A 20238-nucleotide genomic window follows, 5' to 3' on the forward strand; every position below is an offset into this window, starting at 1 on the left:
AATGACATTTCTAGGTAAAGAGCTTCCCTGTATCCCCTGCAGAAATATATCTGATTTCAGAAAAGGATTGATTCAAATAAAAATGTGTTTGTATAAGAAAAAATATTTTCTACTGAGAAAACACATAGTTTGGGGTAAATTTATAGTTGTGGCCAGGTCATTAATATCTGGTTGTCAAAAAGTATTGGTTTGAACAAAAATATGTTGTAATAAAAATGCATTGTTTTGAAGAAATTTATTGGCCCCATGAAAACCTATTCGATTCAGAAAGATATGTTGATTTCAATGAAAAATCTATTTGTTTTAAGAGAGATAGTGCTGGGCTCTGGACTTTTTGATGGGAAATCCTCTCTATGACATTGATGTTCACTTAGAAAAAATGAAACATGGGCATAATTAGTGGAAGGGTTGTGAAGTTAGAGCAAAAGGCTAGTGTAATCAATGATGGTTAACAGTGATAAGATGAGTTTCTTCTTCCAAGAATGTTGACAAACCCTGGCTAATGAATCCTAACAATGATCCCAGACAGGCATGTGACTAGCCATTCTTTCAGCTAGCATGGAGAAGGTGGTTAAGGGACTTTGGGGATAATATATTTACAGAAAACAGAGTTGGGAGGGACCTCACAGGCTATCTAATTCAATTGCATCTGCAACATTCCTGATAGATTGTCCAGTCACACATGACTTGAAAATCTTAAGTGATAGAGAACTCAGTCTCCAGAGGCAGTTCCATTTCACTTTTGAATATCCTTAATGGTAATGATATTTTTTACTTATATTGAGTTGAAATCAGCCTCTCTGCAAATTTCTATCATTGTTGCTTATCCTGTACTCTGGCACCAAGTCAAATAAGTCTTCAAAGCAGAGGAAAGGTAGAAATTGTGGCATGAAAATAACATTTGAACACAACATTGTGAGAGTTGCCACGTCTAGATATGATAACTTATGCTTTGCTTAATTAATGCCTATTAGCTTTTTTCTTCCACGTCAAGGCGTGTGAAATGAAGATACCAGGAATATAGACTGTTGTACTCAGACCCAAAGAACAGAATTAGGGGCAATGAGTGTAAGTTGCATAGAAGTGAATTTAAGGTTGGCAAAAGGTGAACCATTTTTAATGTTTAGAACTATCCCAAAATGTGATGGGCTGCCTCAGGAGAAAGTGGGTTTCCCATTACAAGACATCTCCAAGAGAAGATTGGATGGCCATTGTTTGGTTGTTTGGTTGTTGTCCTTCATTCTCGAAGAGAACCAAAATGGCAGCATTATGTTGGCCATCAGTTACATATGTTGGAAAGGAGCTCATTTGTCAGGTATGGACTAGATGGATTCTGAGGTCCTTCCAAACTCGGAAATGTCGTGATTCTGAGGTTCATCATTTCTGAGTAAGCAGAAGTGAGAAGGCAGTTGTTTGGTTAGGAAATATTTATGAATAGCCAAATGTAGATAAAGTATTAAGCAAGGTGCTGGGGTGGTGGTTGTGGTATAGTATTTATACAAGGCATCATCTTATCTTCATGCAGTGACAGTCTTGTATGCAAAATGTGTCTTAGCCCTCTCCTTGCCCTTAATCATTTGCCCCAAAAAGAACAAGGAGAAGGAGGAGAAGAAGAAGAAGAGGAAGAAGAAGAAGAAGAAAGTCTCTCTTATACCTATAGAAGTCTCACCAGCAAATTTAGAACATTTCTAGAGTTGATTGAATCAATTGTGTATGAATAGGTCTCTAAGACTAAGGTGAAACCTAAATACTAAGATAGAAAGTTGTAGACATATTATATATATATATACATATATATGTGTATATATATATATAATGCATGTATGTATATACATGTGTATGTATAGACATTGGTTCTTAGAAATACCGACAGTTTAATTATGAGATGGTCATAGGCCAATTCTGAGACAGCTGAGATACTGCTAGGTGGTATTCAAAGGAATGGCAAAAAAAGAGATCCAGTCTTCCATTGTAGATGACAGCTCCCTCACTGATCTTCTTTCCAGAAAAAGCAGATCTTATACCTGAAATCCTGGATCTGGAACTTTTCATGGATGATGCCTGAGGAAAGGAATGGTGGGGGTAGGGTCAGCTGGAACATTAAAGAGACAGATAGAAAAGGAAGGAAAGAAAGAGAATAAGGACAAATAGAGAAAGATGGGGAAGGGGAACAGGAAGGACAGAGGCAAAGAGAGAAACATAGAAGAGAAAGAGTGAAAGAAACAAAATTTAAAAACAGAGAAACAAACAGAAAAACAAAGAGAGAGGAGAGAGAGAGAGGGAGAGAGAGAGAAGAAAGAGAGGGAGAGAGAGAGAAACACAGAGAGAGAAACTATACTTTTCTTTTGACAATTCAAACTTTGAGTGTTCCTTGGTAAAATTTATGAAAGCAATGTTTTTCACCAAAGAACTAAAACAATTATTGGTGCTGGGATTAATGAATGCAAAATTAGTAAATAAATCTTAGAGAGCTGATTAAAGCTTCAAGAAGGTAACCCATGGAAACAAAGCCTATAGGTCAGGCAAGACTGTGTCTAAGTCTTCTCCCCAGATATAGCACTCTGTATACCACCTTTTTTTTTAATTAGGAAAATATTGCTGATTATCTATCATTAGCAGTTTTGTGGCTTGACTTGTTTGTTTTCCTAATACTGGTGATGGAGTAAGATCTTCCCATTTGTCCTCTGTGGCCAGTGAGTGAGATTCACTTTGGCAGATGACTAGTGAGCTGGGAGCAGCTAGGTGGCACTAGGGCAGCTAGGTTACACAGTGGATAGAGCATTGTGCCTGGAATCAGAGAAGACTCCTCTTCATGAGTTCAAATCTGGCTATAGATGCTTACCAGCTGTGTGATCCTGGACAAGTCACTTAACCCTGTTTGCCTCAGTTTCCTCATCTGTAAAATGAGCCAGAGAAGGAAATGGCAAACCACTCCAGTATCTCTGACAAGAAAACCCAAAATGGGGTCATGAAGAGTCAGACACGATTGAATAAAACAGTGAGCTGGAGGTGAAGGTCAGAGTTGGTTAAAAAGGCATTTTATGGGCCTGAGCAGATGGAAGGAAACTGGTCCAACCTTGACTTCATCAATATTGTTTTAATTACCTGAGCTAATGGGTCATAATTAGCCACCTAGAATAGCTTCAGAAAGAAAGTCTGTTGACACCCCTCCTCCCCAACTTGTGTATATGGGATATTTGCTAATACTTTTCAGATTTTGTAATGGTATAAATAATCTGGTGAGAAAAAAAAATTGGGGGGGGGGGTGTCTAGTTTCCAGGAGAGTTTGCTAATTCAGTGGAGAGACAAAAGGAACCGGTAGCCAGAGCCATACCCTGGGGGAGTTGCGAATTTAAGATGATGTCCAGAAGCTGTAAACCCTTAGGTGGAAGGAACAGAAGGAAGTACAGAATCAAGAGTGCTGAGACCTCAACAACTCAGCAGTTAAGGAGAACAACCCTGTAGGAAAATACCTTGGGCTATGGGATGAGAGGAGGAATTCAAAAGAATTGACAAAGGATGAGTGCCAGGATAGAGACTGCTGGGGGATATAAAGAGAGAACTGTCTCTGTCAGGAAAGGGAAGCCAGAGACCAGGAGGGGAGAAGGTGGCATCAGCCAAGTGCTCCTAACATGTGTAAGGTAAAAGTTTAATGTGTCTTGGGCACACTGAGCTGCTAGCCTCCTGACACACAAATGAATTGGTTCCACTCCAGCAGGCAACTGCATTATCCATAGACTCTGGGTGAGAACACTCCACAGAGGTGCTGTGCAAACGCTGCCCAAGCAGAGTTGTTGTCATTCCATCCCTGAACTAGACCTCTGCTCCTCCTCATAGAAGAATTTCTTAGGGAGTCTGCCCTCAAGGGCATTTGCATAGAGGCCAAACCTTCCTGACTGGGATTTTTTGCTGGCTTGCAAAAGAAGATGAAGTTGAATTTACTCAAATCTCTCTCTCTCTGTCTCTGTCTCTGTTTATCTCTCTGTCTCTGTCTTTCTCTGTCTCTGTTTCTCTCTCTCTCTCTCTCTCTCTCTCTCTCTCTCTCTCCTTCTCTCCATATCTCCTTCCCTCCCTTCCTTTCTTCTTTTTTCCTATAATAATGACCAGTCTGGTCCCTACTCCCTGAGAGACAGATATTACATTCCACTTCTCCCCCAGGATTCTTTGATACTCTTAATGGAGTTGGGGGTGTCTAGTCTGCCATGGACTGAAGTCACCACCAACTACATGTATGAAAAATTAGGTATCCAAATATTCCGATTTCATCTAACTCACTTAACAGTCTGATTAGCTTTTACAATAAATATTTACTTCAAAATTTTAGCAAGAACAGATATAGAAATGTTTGTCTGATAGCCTGTCAGGACAGAAGTGCTCCAAAAAGCTGAACTGTTCACATTAGACAAGCCCATTTCAAGGCTTAGGTAAACTAGAATGAATTCCTTATTTTTAAATTGTTCTGCTTTGTTTTATTAAAATTAAGAATTTGTGTCAAAAACTTTTATAGATCAAATAATTTTAACACTCTTAAACTTTATTTTAAATAACCACATAATGAAGACATTTGTAAGAAGAACACTTTTTGAAGGTCAGTGGGAAAAGTCTGTGATGTGGTGAGAGAAGGAGCTAGGTCTCAGCCACAAGTCTCAAGTGTGGCCTGGGGCTGTGGCTGTTTCCTGAGCTTCTGGCTCACAGACTGAGGGGGAATCTAGTGGCTGATCAGAGGGGGATTGCAGGGATATCTTTGCCAGTGCTGAGGCAGGAATCTCTTGCTTTACCAGTGCTTGGATCTGGGTCACAGTTCTGAGGGGCAGTCCTGGGGCAAGGAGGAACGCAGAAGTGGTGAAGCTTGTTGTGGCGGTGGAGAGGAAACACCTTGCCCCTTATCATACCACCTTGGAAGAACTGAAAAATTTCAGCTCCCTAGAAGTATCTCTGAAAACAGCTGTACAACCCCCCAAAGCTTGGGATAATATACTCTTCACATTGGAAGCAGACTTTTACCTTAACAAAGAGTTTAAAACTCAAGTAACTGGCTGGGATCATGAGTAAGCAGCGCAAAAAGAGTCAGACTATATTATCTTACTTTGGTGACAAAGAGGATCAAAACATACAACCAGAAGAAGACAACAAAGCCAAAGCTCCTACATCCGAAGCCTCTAAGAAAAATATGAATCAGTCCCAGGCTTTGAAAGAGCTCAAAAGGGATTTTGAGAAGCAAGAAAGAGAAGTAGAGGAAAAACTGAGAGTTTTGCAAGAAAATCATGAAAAACAAGTCAACAGCTTGCTAAAGGAGACCCAAAAAATACTGAAGAAAATAACACCTTAAAAAATAGCCTAACCCAAATGGCAAAAGAGGTCCAAAAGTCCAATGAGGAGAAGAATGCCCTAAAAAGCAAAATTGGACAAATGGAAAAGGAAGTCCAAAAGCTTACTGAAGAAAACACTTCCTTAAAAATTAGAATAGAGCAATTGGAAGCTAGTGACTTTATGAGAAATCAAGACACTGTAAAACAAATCCAAAAGAACGAAAAATTAGAAAACAATGTAAAATATCTCATTGGAAAAACAACTGACCTGGAAAATAGATCCAGGAGAGAGAATTTAAAAATTATTGGACTAGCTGAAAGCCATCATCAAAAAAAGAGCCTAGACATCATCTTTCAAGAAATGATCAAGGAAAACTGCCCTGATATTTTAGAACCAGAGGGAAAAATAGAAATTGAAAGAATTCATCGATCACCACCTGAAAGAGATCCCCAAAGGAAAACTCCTAAGAATATTGTAGTCAAACGCCAGAGTTCCCAGGTCAAGGAGAAAATATTACAAGCAGCCAGAAAGAAACAATTCGAGTATTGTGGAAACACAATCAGGATAACACAAGATTTAGCTGCTTCTACATTAAGGGACCGCAGAGCATAGAATATAATATTCCGGAGGGCAAAGAAGATAAGATTACAACCAAGAATCACCTACCCAGCAAAACTGAGTATAATCCTGCAGGGGGGGAAATGGTCATTCAGTGAAATAGAGGACTTTTAAGCATTCTTGATGAAAAGACCAGAGTTGAATAGAAAATTTGATTTTCAAATACAAGTCTCAAGTGGAACATGAAGAGGTAAACAGGAAAGAGAAAAGCATAAGAGACTTATTATGGTTGAACTGTTTATATTCCTGCATGGAAAGATGATATTTGTAACTCATGAGACCTTTGTCAGTATTAGGATAGTTGGAGGAGAAAAAGTTATATGTAAGTATATATAGATATAGATAAATAGATAGATAGGTAGGTAGGTAGATAGGTAGATAGATAGAGGGCACAGGGTGAGTTGAAAATGAAGGGGACATATCTGGAGAATAAAATTAAGGGGTGAGAGAGGATTATACTAGGAGGAGGAGAAAGGAAGAGGTACAACGGGGTAAATTATCTCACAAAAAAAAACAGAAAAGAAAAGGCTCTTACAGTAGAGGGGAAACAGGAGAAGATGAGAGGGAATGAGTGAATCTTATTCTCACAGAATTTGACTTAAGGAGGGAATAACATACACACTCAATTGGGTATGGAAATCTGTCTTACCCTACAGGAAAATGGGGGGGAAGGGGACAAGAGCGTAGGGGGATGATAGAAAGGAGGGCAGATAGGGAAAGGGGATAATCAGAAGAAGTACTTCTGAGGAGGGTCAGGGTCAAAAGAAATAATAGAATAAATGGGGGGGTGGGATGGGATTAAGGGAAATAGAGTTAGTTTTTCACAGCATGTCTACTATGGAAGTGTTCTGCATAACTGCACATATATAACCTATATTTAGTCACCTTATCAACAACGGTGGGTGGGGAGGGAGGAAGGGAGAAAATTTGGAACCCAAAGTTTTAAAAACACATGTTTAAAAAAACTGTTTTCACATGCAACTGGGAAATAAGAAATACAGGAAATGGGGTACAGAAATCCATCCTGCCCTATAGGAAAATTGAAGGGGAAGGGGATAAAAGAAGCGGGGGGAGAGATAGAAGGGAAGGCAGACTAGGGGAAGGGATATTCAGAATGCACGCCATCTTGGGGTGGGGGTGGGGCGAGATAGGGTGAAAATTTGGAACTCAAAATCTTGTGGAAGTAAATGTTGAAAACAAAAAAAAAAAGAACACTTTTGCCATTGACATAATCGATGTATGTGTGCAAGTGTGGCTTTCTAAACTAGAAGCTTTTATACCAAAATAAGCTCAAATATATATGTATATATACAATACATACATACATATATATATATATGATTTAGACATAAAGTATGATATCATAAGCAAATTAGGGAAGCATGGAAAAAGTTCCCAACAAATCTATGGATAAGGGAAATGTTCATGATCAAACAAGACATAAAAAGTATTACATCCAGTAAAAGGGATAATTTTGATTACATCAAATTAAAAAAAAAGATTTGAGAAACAAAACCAATGTAGCCAAAATTTGAAGGAAAGCAGGAAACTAGAAAAAAATTACAAATTAAACAAAATAAATTTTCCTCATAGAAGTCTTATTTCTCAAATGTATAAGCAACTTAGCCAAATTTATAAAATTAAGAGCCCTTCCCCAGTTGATAAGTGGCTACAGGACATAGATGGGCATTTTTCAAGAGAAGAAATCAAAGCTATCAATAGCCATATTAAAAATTATTCTCCAAATAACTGGTAACAAGAGAAATGCATATTAAAACAGCTCTGAGATACCTACCTCATTTAATACCCATCAGACTGGTTAACATGATAGAAAAGGAAAATGACAAATACTGGAGGGGATGTGGAAAAAATCTTGATGGAGCTGTGAACTGGTTCAACCGTGCTGGAGAACATTTTGGAACTATGTCCAAAGGGCTATAAAACTGTGCATACTCTTTGACCCAGTAATACCACTACTAAGTCTGTATCCCAAAGAGAACAAAGGAAAAGGACCTGTATGTTCAAAAATATTTACAGCAGCTCTTTTTTTTGGTGGCAAAGAATTGGAAATTGAGGAGATGCCCATCAATTGAGGAACAGCTGAATAAGTTGTATATGATTGTGGTGGAATACTATTGTGCTATAAGAAATGAAAAAGTAGATTGTTTCAGAAAAAACCTGATAAGTTTTATATGAGCTAATGGAAAGTCAAGTTAGCAGAACCAGAACATTGTACCTAGTAACAGAGATGCTGTAATGATGATCTAATGTGAAAGGCTTAACTACTCCAATCAACATAATGATTCAAGACAATTCCAAAGGACTCAAAAAGAAAAATGCTATCCACTAAGAGAGAGAGAGAGAGAGAGAGAGAGACAGAACTGATGAACTCTGAATGCAGATTGAAGCAAATTTTATTTCACTTTGTTTTCTTGCTTTTTCCCCCTTTTTATAATATCCTAATAATAGAAGTATGTTTTGCATGACTTCACATGTATAATGGGAATTGTATTTCTTGCCTTCTAAATGGAGTGAGGAAGGGGTGAGACAGAGAGAATTTGGACCTAAAATATTTCATAAAAGTAAATAAGCAAATGTGTATATTACTGTCAGTTACACACACACACACACACACACACACACACACACACACACAGACACTAAGAGACAATGACTATAAGTTCTATAAGGAACTCCGTTCTTAATCTGTCTTCTCTAGTGCCTAGCAGAATGATCCATACTCAGTAGTATTTAATATATATTGAGTTGACTTGAATCCTTAATATATTTGCTTTGATTATGATTTTCATAAAATGGAGTATTTTCCTTCCTCACTTCACTTTGGTTTCCTTCAAGATTCAACCCAAGTTCCACCATGTACTTATAATTTAGCTTTTCCTGATTCCTTTAGTTGCTATTTCATTCCCTCTCATATTGCCTTGTATTCATTATGTATTAGCATCTCATGTCCCTCCCCCCCCCCCCCCCCACCTAGAGCTTACTCAGTTACCATTCCTGTCTAGCATGTATTAGGGCTGGGAGTTGACTTCTGGTTATGTACTGAAAGTTCCCTACTTGGCTGCTAAGCACATTTCCTTCCCTGGGCAGTCACCTCAATATATTTGTATCCACAAGGTGATATTGTGAATTTTGGAAGATCTGAGGATTCTGGAAGGACTACAATATGGCAGGCATGATGTCCATTGGAATGGTAATGGTAATGGCTAAAGGCAAGGAAAGTGTCTATTTTGGCTGTGAAGCAATACAGCAAAGATACAAATGGATACAGAGTCATCAATAGCAGATAAAGCTTCAAGGGCCTGACACATTATACCAGAGAAAGTTGTTGGCTGTGAACTCAAGAAAGGAAGTGATAAAGTTGTCAGTTGCCCTTGACCACACACGAATCTTACATGCATCACTACCATTATACTCTAAATTTGAACCCACTCTTTCCATGGACCTTGGTGATTTGTGGAAGAGTGAACGCCAGATTTTTTTAAGAGAAGGGCAGATGTTTTTTTAACTATAGTTCCTGTAATGCCATTTGAGGAAAGGTCTTTGACAAGAGCTAATTGAGTCTACTGGATGAATGTTAACAGGAAACATACTGTTGAGGCCTCAGGAGCAACACTGTAAGAAGTATAACTCTATAGGATTACCTTTAGAATCTAAGGTCTCAGCTACCTCCTAGAGTCCCAACTTGTGAATATGAGAATATGTGTGTATACACATATGCACACATAGACATGTACATACATACATATATACACATTGTTTATATAAATTTACATATGCACACACAGATTTCTGGATCTAGATATATAGATTGATAGGTAGATCTAGATAGATGGATAGATTGATAGATAAACAGACAGATATTGCCTCCTTTGTTGGATTGTAAATTCCTTAAGAGAAGAGATCATTTTATTTTGTCTTTGTATATACAACACAGTACAATGTTTGGCTCATAGAGATAGAACCAGTCATTTCATTAGTGTAGGGAATTCCCAAGTGAAGAAACTCCCTCAACCAATGAAGGTTGGTAACTTAGAGACTTAGAGAGTAGCTTAGAGCACTGAGAGGTTGTGACTTGTCCAGGGCCATACAACCAACATTCCAGAAGAAGGATTTGAAGTGAAGTCTTTCTGGCTGCATGACCAGCTCTCTTTCTCCTACACCCTGTTGCCTTTCTTAGTGAGCACTTAATAAATGCTTGTGGATTGATTGATTGGGTCTTACAACCTGTTACAAATTTCCTCAGAAAGAATGTCACTCCATGAGATCATTGGTACATTATGTAACTTGTTAGACAGGAACCTGGACTTCAGAAGGATAATCTGGGCAATCTCCCCAGAAGGTAAAAACGCAGCTGCAAATATGATAATCAGAGACGAGTAAGACTAATTGACTGAGTCAGCACTGAAGAAAAACTAGGACAAGAGCCAAGATGATGGGGAAAATAGGGATTTCTAGGTAAAAGGCAAAACTAAAATTTCATCAGACTGTCTATCTATCTATCTATCTTTCTATCTATCATCTATATGTATGTAAGTGTGTATGTATATATGTATATACATATATGTATAGATATAGTCTGATGAAAGTATATTTATATACGTGCATGTGTGTATATACACATGTCTATATCTCTGTATTCACACATGTATACATGTGTATTTATACATGACCATGTACATACACATGTACACATACACATATGCATACATACAGTACACATATGCATATACACATATACACATACATATGCATATGCATACACACACATACACATATACATATACATATACATATACATACACATACACATACACATACACATATACATACATATACTGTCAGTTCTGTCTGGAGAAAGCCTGAGGCCTCTATAGAAACAATGAACAAGATCATCCCTAAAGGCATGTAGAGTCCCTGTTGCAACTCACATTGTGCCCCACTCTACCTAATTTCTAAATGATTCTCCAGCTTAATAAATCAGATCTAACAACTGCTATAACATGGATTAAAGGTGATCTGCCATTTTGATAACCTTCTGGACACCATTTATCTTATCAATATCTTCTTGAACCAAGGCCACCACAACTGAACACAATAATCCAGATGAAGTCTAGTAAGGGGATCATCTTCCTCCTATTCCTGGGAGTCATGCCCTCAATATGGCCCAAGATCGTATTAGTCGTTTGAGTTGCCACATCATACTGCAAACTAAGATTGAGCTTGCAATACACTAATACCTCCAGATCTTTTTTTCAGAATAACTGATATTTATGCATACCCCTAAAATCTTCAACTTCTGAAATGGATTTTATGTATCTAAGTACAAGACTTTATACTTATCTCTTCTAGATTTCTTCTTATTAGATTCAGCCCCAAATACTTTAGCCTGTGAAAAAGGTTTTGGATTCTGACTTTATTAGCTTGTCCTTTCAGCTTTATCTGTAAATTTGATAAGCATACCATATATGCCTTTATCTAAATCATTAACAAAAACTATTAAAAATCAGAGAGTCAAGCATAATATCCCTGGAGTACTCCACTATAGACCTCCTGCTGCATTGACATTAGGTGCCCTCTTATTATCTCACTATTTTTCTTGGAAATAAACTCCTTGTTAATCTTTTTTTTGTTTTGTCACTTCCAGGATAAAGATTATTCTCCTTCGCAGAAGAAAAAAAAACAAAAAACAAAAAATGGAGCTACTCGGCTTTCTGCATGTTGTCAATTGCCATTGTCCCATCTACCCCAAGCTAAAGTTCAACCCCTTCTTTGATCCTCCTTTTGCCACCATCATGCCTAAAAGCCCCTTTTTGTTGCCTTTGTTTCTCTCAAGAGCCTCATCTCATTCCAAACTTTACATTCCTGACACTATTTTGACAGGACTGTGCCCCATTCATATACTCATCTTTTGTGATCTGCCCTTGCTTCCATGTCCTGTGAAATTCTCTTGTATCTAAATTGTTTGGCAAGGTCCTTGTGTATCCATATTTAATCTCTTCAGATAAATCCATGTATCCCCCTTGCTGGAGTTGTTTCCTCTTTTGTCTTTGAAATTTGATTCTTTGAGAATCTTCCATTCTTCCAGGGCTGACTTCCCCCTGAAGCATAGGATCCTATCTCTCTCTCTCTCTTTTTTAATTCTTTGAAATCTGCTTTCAAAAATCTAGGGTTTATGGCAGTCTAGGTCCAGATTTCTTTTTCTTTGCTATCAGAAATTCTGGGATTGAATGATCACTTCTTTCCAATGTTCCCATCATTTCCACTCCTGCAAAAGTTCTTCCCTCTTAATGAAAATCAAATACAGAATAGAATTCCCTCTTGTTGTTTCCTCAGTCTTTTGAAGGATGAAATTATAACTGAAGCAAGTCCAAGCCATTGTTAGCTGCAATATTTTGCATAGAGAGAAAACTCCAACAGATAGCTGGGTATCAAGACTCTGTACAAGATTTATGATCTGTTTCCCAAACTTCTCATCTATTTCCTCCTTCTGTCCAGGTGATCTGTGGTATAATCAGAAATAATCACTTCTTTGACTTTTCCCCAGATTCTCTCTATTATACTTTCCCATTCTGGCTTCTGAATTCCTTCATATGAATATTCTTTCTTAATATACAGTGCTACACCAAACCCACTTACCTCACCTCTTAATTGTAAATAAAGTTACCTAGTATTTATTAACATCTACTGTGTGTTAAGCAATATGTTAAGTGCTAGGAATACAAAGAAAGAGAACACACTCACACACACACACTCACACACACACACAGAATCCCTCTCTCAATGAGTTCACAATCTAATGGTGGAAACAACATGCAAACAACTATGCATAGTCAAGACATACACTGGATAAATTGGAGGTTGTCTCAGAGGGAAGGCAATTAAGATTAAGGAGAACCGGAAATGGCTTAATGCAGAAGGTGGTATTTTAGTTGAAACTTGAGGGAAGCCAGGATACAAAAATGACAAGAGAGAACTTTCTAGGCATGAGGGACAGCCAGTGGAAAGCCTCAGTCAGGAGCTAGAATGTCATGTGTGAGGAACAGCCAAGAAGTCAGGGTACCTGGATCACAGAGTAGTTGGAAGAGAGTAAATTGTAAGAAGACTGAAAAGGTGGAAGGGACTAGATTATAAGTGGCTTTAAAAGTCAATCACAGGATTTGGTATTTGATCCAGGAGGTAATGGGGAATCACAGGAGTTTACTGAATAGCAGAGTGATATGGACAGACTTATGCTTTAGGAAGAGTGATTTGACAGCTGAGTAGAGAGGGGAGAGACTTTAATCAGAGATAGCAACCAACAGACTGACTGGAAGTCAGGAGAGAGGTTTGGCCTGGATTTGAGAGTTATCTTCATAGAGATGATATTGAAATCATGGATACTGTTTATATGACCAAGTGAAGTAGTATAGAGCCATTTTTTATAGGTCTTTGGAGGGGTTTGGGGGATAGCTCTAGCAAGTCACTGCTTTCCCTCCGCCATCTTGGCTCCGCCATAAGTGAAGTAATATAGAGAAAAAGGGAAGAGAACCCAGGACAGAGGTTTCAGAGGTTCCTGTGTTTAGCAGGCATTAAGTGGATGATGATCTAGTAAAGGAGACTTACATAGAGTGATCAGATAGGTAGGAGGACAACCAGGACAGAGCAATATCATGAAAACATAGAGAGAAGACAGTATCAAAGAGTAGAATACAGTGATGGATTTCATCTGAAGAATCTCAGTGGTATCTATATGGCTAAATTTTCCCCTTTTTATTAAGACCTCTCATTCCTCTTGTTTCTTGCCAAACTTTATGCATTTATATATAGACACTTCGGACCACAGGTTTTATTACTGGATGCTTTCATTTATTTTTTTTTTCTTGTGTGAATTTATGCATTACAGCTGCTATATTTACTTATATGTGGCTGCCCTCCATAGTATCACCCTTGGGGAATATACATAGCAGACTTATCTCTCTTTACCCTCACCTTTTAAAGTTTAAGGATTTTTCAAGAGATTTTCAAGGCACCTGGAAAGTGCATTTTTAGCAGCCTTTGCTAGATGTATTCAACCTTGGGCCAGAAATAAATCGGCCTTTATTATAAGCCATAATACAGAAATTCAAACCCTGTTCTCAGACACCACCAAACCAGCTGTTCACTTCCCAAATTATTATTATTTTTTCTCTATTCCTTGCCTTCAATGGGCAGGAGTGAGTAAAACACAACCTATTCTGCAATTTCTTTCCCAAGACTTCAAAATTATTGGCAACATTTTAGTTATCTTTTGGAAAAATCATTTGTAGAGTTGTCATCTCTTTTGATAAGTCTTGGGATATTCTTGTGTCTGTCTAAGTTACATGTCTCAAAGATAATAGACCTATCTGTTATTGTTATCAGGTCAAAAGATAACGACTTCAATACCCATGAATGATGAACCATCAATTGCAGCTCTTCAACGCATTCTCCTCTGCCCAGTACTGGATGGGGCATTTAGGTGGATCAGTGGATAGAGTGATGAGCCTGGAATCAAGAAAATTCATTTTCTTGAGTTCAAATCTGGTCTCAGATACTTACAGGAAAGTCACTTTAACTATATTTGCCTCAGTTTCCTCATCTTTAAAATGAGCTGAAGAAGGAAATGTACAAAAATTATTTGGTAGGTTTGGTATGGCATTGAATAAGTAGATTAATTTAGATAGAATCATCATTTTTATATTGGATGAGCCCACCCATGAGCAATTAATATTTTCCAAATATTTAGATCTGATTTTATTTGTATGAAAAGTGTTTTATAATTCTGTCCATATAGTGCCTGGGTTTGCCTTGGCAGGTAGATTTCCAAGTATTGTGTATTGTCTAAAGTTATTTTAAATGGAATTTCTCTTTCTATCTCTTCCTTCTGGACTTTGTTGGTAATGTACAGAAATTCTGGTGATTTATATGAATTTATTTCATATCCTGCAACTTTGCTGAAGTTGTTAATTATTTTGACAATTTTTAGATGATTCTCTAAGTATACCATTATATAGTCTGCAAATAGTAATAGTTTTGTTTCCTCATTGCCTATTCTAATTATTTTCATTTCTTTTTTCTTGTCTTATTGCTATAGCTAGTATTTCTAGTACAATATTGAATAACAGTAGTGATGATGGGCATCCTTGCTTTACCCTTGATCTTATTGGGAAGGCTTCTAGCTCATCCCCATGACAGAGAATGCCTGCTGATGGGTTTTAGCTAGCTAATACTCACCATTTTAAGGAAAATTCATTTATTCTTATGCTTTCTAGTGGTTTTGAATAGGACTGAAAGTTATATTTTATCAAAAACCTTTGACTGTATCTATTGAAATAATCATATGATTTTTGTTGGCTTTGTTTGTGATATTGTCAATTATGCTGATAGTTTTCCTAATATTGAACTAGTTCTGCATTCCTTTTTTTGATCATGGCTTTCAGATAGTCCAATAATTTTTAAATTCTCTCTCCTGGATCTATTTTCCAGGTCAGTTGTTTTTCCAATGAGATGTTTCACATTGTTTTCTAATTTTTCATTCTTTTGGATTTGTTTTACAGTGTCTTGATTTCTCATAAAGTCACTAGCTTCCAATTGCTCTATTCTAATTTTTAAGGAAATATTTTCTTCAGTAAGCTTTTGGACTTCCTTTTCCATTTGTCTAATTTTGCTTTTTAGGGCATTCTTCTCCTCATTGGACTTTTGGACCTCTTTTGCCATTTGGGTTAGGCTATTTTTTAAGGTGTTATTTTCTTCAGTATTTTTTTGTGACTCCTTTAGCAAGCTGTTGACTTGTTTTTCATGATTTTCTTGCAAAACTCTCAGTTTTTCCTCTACTTCTCTTACTTGCTTCTCAAAATCCCTTTTGAGCTCTTTCAAGGACTGGGACTGATTCATATTTTTCTTAGAGGCTTTGGATGTAGGAGCTTTGGCTTTGTTGTCTTCTTCTGGTTGTATGTTTTGATCCTCTTTGTCACCAAAGTAAGATAATATAGTCTGACTCTTTTTGCGCTGCTTACTCATGATCCCAGCCAGTTACTTGAGTTTTAAACTCTTTGTTAAGGTAAAAGTCTGTTCCCAATGTGAAGAGTGTATTGTCCCAAGCTTTGGGGGGTTTGTACAGCTGTTTTCAGAGATACTTCTAGGGAGCTGAAATTTTTCAGTTCTTCCAAGGTGGTATGATAAGGGGCAAGGTGTTTCCTCTCTATCGCCACAACAAGCTTCACCACTCCAGCATTCCTCCTTGCCCCGGGACCGCCCCTCAGAACTGTGACCCAGATCCAAGCACTGGTAAAGCAAGAGATTTCTGCCTCAGCACTGGCAAAGATATCCCTGCAATCCCCCTCTGATCAGCCACTAGTTTCCCCCTCAGTCTGTGAGCCAGAAGCTCAGGAAACAGCCATGGCCTCAGGCCATGCTCGAGACTTGCGGCTGAGACCTACCTCCTCTCTCACCTCAGTCACAAACTTTTCCCACTGACCTTCCAAGTTGTCTTTGGTGTTCAGGGGTTGAGAAGTATGGAAACCACCACAGCTGCCCACAATTCAGTCCTCTGAGGCCTGCTCCAGGGTCGCTGAGGTATGTGCACCCACACTGACTTGAGCTCTTCTCCCTGCCCGGAGCCAATATACCTTTCCAATCAACCATCCAGGCTGCCTTTGTCTGGAAATTTGTTTCACTTAGTCTTTTTGTGGGTTCTGCTGCTTTAGAATTTGTTTAGAGCCATTTTTTTAGGTATTTGGAGGGCTTTGGAAGAGAGTTCAAGACAGTCATTGCTTTCCCTCCCCCGTCTTCTCCAACTCTTCCTAGTTCTGCATTCCTTGCATAAATCCCACCTGGTCATAATATATGATCTTTGTGATATATTGTTTTAATCTCCTTGCTGGTATTTTATTTAAAATGTTTACATCAATATTCATTAAAGAAACTGGTCTATAGTTTTCTTCCCCTGTTTTTGTTCTTCCTTGTTTAAGTATCACATAATAAATTACATTTATATAGCACTTTAAAATCTGGAAAATATTTTATAGATAATATGGGTATATATATATATGTTTATATACACAATATGTACATATATGTGTGTATCATTTGAATGCCATAACAACCTGTGATGTATTTTAAATATTATTATCCACATTTACATATGAAGAAACTGAGACTCGAGGGGTTAAATGACCAGTCCAAGGTCATACATCTCCATAAGCATCAGAAGAAACATTTGAGCACATCTTGTTGCTGTGATATTCTATGCCTCATTATGCCAACCATGCTGTGTTGTGTCCCATCATATTATATATTATATTATAACATATCATGTAGTGTTATTTTTGTTTTGAAATATCATTCAACACCAACTGGTCATGAGAAGAACATTCTAAAATCTTCTGCAAACTTCTAGAATATAGTAAAGACAAATGGGGAAAATGCGCCATTTTTGTGAAAAGGATGAGATTATTCTTAAGCATTCTAGGATAGCCAATTTCCTTTAGTCCCGATTCTATGTTAAATAATAAAGCAAGTATTTTTTTCATTTTCTAAAGGTCTAAGTTACTCTGTCCCTTGAGTCACAGCTTTGGAAAGAGCAAAGGGTTACACTTTTATTACTTTACTAAGCCACAAATAGATACAAGGTTTAATATTTTTATGGATCTGGGACTTCATTATTGTAGGTACTTTCTTAAAAGGTGGAAATCACCATTCTATGGTCCCTGTTCATGTCCTTCCATAAATCCTCTGTAATGGATTTGCCCAATGTATTCAAAGCCTTTTTCTGGCTCCTTTAATGTTTTCTATGTAGTACTACACTACTTAGATGACCCCTAGGTGTAGCAGAGTGGGGATTCCAATCCACTATATATATACATATATACATATATACATAAGTATATATATACACACATACATACATATACATATATGTATATACATATATATAGAAAGATTGACAGAGAGACAGAGAGAGAGAGAGAGAGAGAAAGAGAAAGAGAGATTGAACTTGATGACTACTGGGGTCATCCTCAACTTTCTAATTCTGTGGTTCTGTGAGTCACACTATCCATCTGTTATCCTTTACTTTCACTACATGACTGGCTCACTTCCTTATCCCCTCATACATGTCCTTGATAATATTGCTTATTGCCTCTTCCTGCCTGGAAGTTGTTATATACCTTTATTCAAAACAATATTCAATACCTATTCAAAATAATAAGAAAGGACTTAAAAATAAGAATAGTCTTTTATATAGTACCTATATGGTACTTAAGGTTAATAAACATTTTATACACATCTCAAATGATCCTTACAACAGCCCTATCGTTATGTATAAATATTATTGTACCCATTCTACAAATGAGGAAACAATCTCACAGAGGTTAAGTGACTTGCCTAAAGTTACTTAGGTATTAAGTATCAGTGGCATGATTCAAAAACAAGTCTCTTTTAACTTTAGATCTTACACTATCTATAGAGTAAATTCAAACCAAGATTAAATTTTTATAGTTTCTGTATAGAAAAATATATAGATACATTCTCAACACCAAATCTGAATAGATACTGTATTGTGTTCATGTATCAGTTGGAGGTACTTAATTGTCAGTCAATAAGCCAGCCAAGTATCAAAGATCCTAGTTTGGGCAGGTGGAAAGAATGTTCCTAAAAATCTAGAATTAACTCCATCAACGACTTCCTGGCATCTTAGGTCACCTAATTGATTAACTAGCTCAATACCTTCATTTCACAGATTAGAAAATTAAGGCATAGAGACATTCAGAGACTTTTCTGAGATCACTCAAGAAGTTGATTTGAATGGAAGGATTTGGGCCCAGGTCTCCTGATTCTTAATGTACTCCACTCAGGTTCATTCAGAGGTCTCATTGAGAGGTGGTCCAATCTCTCTTTTAAAAATGATCACATAAATCTTTAGTTTTCACATTTCAGGGGTGTGTGTGTGTGTGTGTGTGTGTGTGTGTGTGTGTGTGTGTGTGTGTTGGGGGATTAGAAAGTAGTAAGAAAGGGTTAGGAGGTGAAATCAACAGGTAGCCATACAATAATTGAAAGCAGCACCAATGCCTGCTTCCCAAACCCCGTCAGATTTTCCTTGGGTGTTTTTGACTCAGCGCTATGAGCAGTTGGCCCCTGTTAAATATAACTTCAGCTGAAAAGTAAATGCTCACATAAAGCAAATAGCAGAGTAAATGCCAAGGCGTGTGAAGACGTCATACTCCCTGTTGCAGCCTGAACCCAAGCGACAGCAAATACATAATACATAACCAGCCAGATTTCCTTTGGGCTCTCCTGTCTTGGACATGGTCCGAGCACAAAACCCAGTGGAAGCAAATAAATAATCAAACCCAGATTTGGAGTCATGAAATCTTTATGGGAAAAAGTTTTTAAAACATTTGGGCCATGCAGAGCCCAGGAGTTGAAGAGTCTACAGGAGAAAAATCAATTAGAAATGGGAAACTGACTGAGGCAAAAAATTCTGTACTTTTCTCCATTTGCCCAGATTTGACTCGAAGCTATTCCAAAGTTGAAAGAGTAAAGGGAATGATTTTTTTTTTTTGGTTTACACATAACTTTCAGACCTCCCCAGAAGCCAAATGAATGTGGTATTATTGCAAAAAAGATGGACAATCCCCATTTGGATCACAGTGTATGGGGCTGGAAAGGGTGGGGCAGTGGGGGACACAATCTAGAATAGCTAGAATAATCGAATGCACTACTGGGAGGGGTTCTGGGGATGCAGGAGCCCATCCACGATCATTTTATAGGTGCAGAAACTAAGGTTCTTAACTTGCCCAAGGTCAGCCCATTAGAGAGGCAGTGGAGAGAACCCTTGATTTGGAATCAGAAGACCTGGGTTTGAGGCCCATTTATAAGAGCTCACTAGCTAAGTGGGCAAGGGCAAGTTATCTCATCTCTCTGAGACTCAGTTTCCATAACTTAAAAATGCAGATTAAAAATATTATACTGCTGATCTACCCTTAGGATCACCATAGATCTAGGGCAGAACAGACCTCAGGGGCCAACAAAAACAATCATTTCCCCCCTTTTTTAACAGGGGTGGAAACTGAGTCTCAACAAGGTTGAGTGACTTGTTCAGAGTCATGCAGGTAGTTAAGTATCAGAGGCAGGATTTGAATCCAGGTCCTCTGAGTACAGAACCACTCCCTTTTACACCACACCCTGCTGCCTCCTCACAGGGTTGTCCTGAATTAAAACATTCTTTAAACCTTGAAGTATTATAATAGTAAACTATTGTTATCAGAAGCAGAACTAGGCCTAGAGTTCAGA

Source organism: Vombatus ursinus, unplaced genomic scaffold (genome assembly GCF_900497805.2).
Source record: "Vombatus ursinus unplaced genomic scaffold, bare-nosed wombat genome assembly UNPS02014789.1, whole genome shotgun sequence".
Taxonomy (NCBI): Eukaryota; Metazoa; Chordata; class Mammalia; order Diprotodontia; family Vombatidae; genus Vombatus; species Vombatus ursinus.